This window comes from Molossus molossus, unplaced genomic scaffold (assembly GCF_014108415.1).
Source record: "Molossus molossus isolate mMolMol1 unplaced genomic scaffold, mMolMol1.p scaffold_m16_p_4, whole genome shotgun sequence".
Taxonomy (NCBI): domain Eukaryota; kingdom Metazoa; phylum Chordata; class Mammalia; order Chiroptera; family Molossidae; genus Molossus; species Molossus molossus.
The window spans coordinates 88,388,797-88,390,277 of NW_023425377.1; the positions used below are offsets into that span (position 1 = coordinate 88,388,797).

At 53.6% G+C, this 1,481-nt stretch overlaps 1 pseudogene; it reads right to left on the reverse strand.

Annotated features, from left to right (window-relative positions):
- Positions 1–267: 267 nt before the first annotated feature.
- On the reverse strand, positions 268–1,270 carry LOC118616264 (annotated as a pseudogene).
- Between the last annotated feature and the right edge of the window lie 211 nt (positions 1,271–1,481).

Consider the following 1,481-nt stretch of genomic DNA (forward strand, 5'->3'; position numbering starts at 1 on the left):
ATCTTGGGCGTATATATATATTTATATATATAATGTATATATAGTGTGTATATTTTTTTTCAGGGGTTTGCTATTGACTTATTTTAAATATATGAATGCTACTACATGCAATTTTTTCCTGCATTTAACAGCCATTCCTTTTATTTACCTTCATGTGACTGGCTCCACCTACCAAAACTTTCAGGTTGGCAGGCGGAAGGGTGTCTTTTTCTGTGAAATTGAATGCAATGTTTTTAAACCCTGGCCAGAAAATGTTTGGTGGCCATTTCAACACACGGAAATAGTTATATTGATGCCTAAATTACCATGTTTTTTTGGGGGGGCGGGGGGAGGCAAAAAGCCGTGCAAGGCTGGTATCGAAAAGCAGAGGTCACCCCTCGCAATGGCTGTTGCGATTCCCTCATGAACAGATGGAGGAGTGGCTTCCCACGTCAAGCACCGCCTGTGATCCTGTCACTGAAGTCGGTGAGCAAAACGTTCAGCCTGACTGCTATGAGCTGCGCCACTGCAAAAAACTGCGGGCGCCGATCCGACTTCTGTTTCTCCCAGAACAGCGACAAGTACAAGAAGAAGCAGGGCTGCGGCATCACCCAGCCCACAGTCCCCTGAAGGCTAATGTCTAGAGCCAGTGAAAGTATCCCCTCTCCCTGCAGGGTGGTGATGGACTTGTGCTGCCAAATCAGATGAGGCATGACAGCCCCCAGAGAACCTCACCGCTTGGCCGGAGCGTCAGGCCTGGCCGGGCGGGAGGCCGAAACTCACAGAGCTCATCCTGGTCTGCTTTTCCTGTGCGTGACAGTTGTTTTCCAGCCACCAGTGGCATATCTTCAAGGGGGAAATACTGAGCTGGCCCCTTTCTCCATACCCAAGGTGCGAAGGGATCCTAAGGGGCCCCGGCAGGTGGACAACGTGAGCTTTAGGCGACAGTTGCTACCGCCAAGATGGCCACTGTGACATTGGGGAACCGGTGGTAACCCACAGTCCATGCAGACAGATGGGACACCACAAGACTGGCCAGGCCTCTGGGACAGGGTGCACTTGGAGGTCCCAGGAGGTAATGCCTTTGAAGTCTGGCTGCTCATTTCTATGGGCGGGAACGCACCTCGGACCCGGGCCCAGACCCGGACCCGGACCCAGACCCGGACCCGGACCCGGACCCAGACCCTCACACTCATTGCAATGCCGCTGCCGATCCCACCACCGCCTCTCCCAGGTGCCGACACCGACAGGACGCCCGGGGCCACCGCCACCAACGCCGCTGCTGCCGCCAACCACTCCGCTGCCGCCAATGCTGCCACTGGCCAACGCCGCGGCAACGGCCGCCCCGTCCCCCTCCTTGGTGTTCTTCAAGATATGATCATTCTTGTTTGAACTCATTTGCTTATCCGTAGAGATTATCCTGTTTTGTCAATAATGATTGTTGGGGAAAGATGATCTGTTGCCCTGGAGAGGCAACCACATGTCCTTGGTGTGGGTTCACT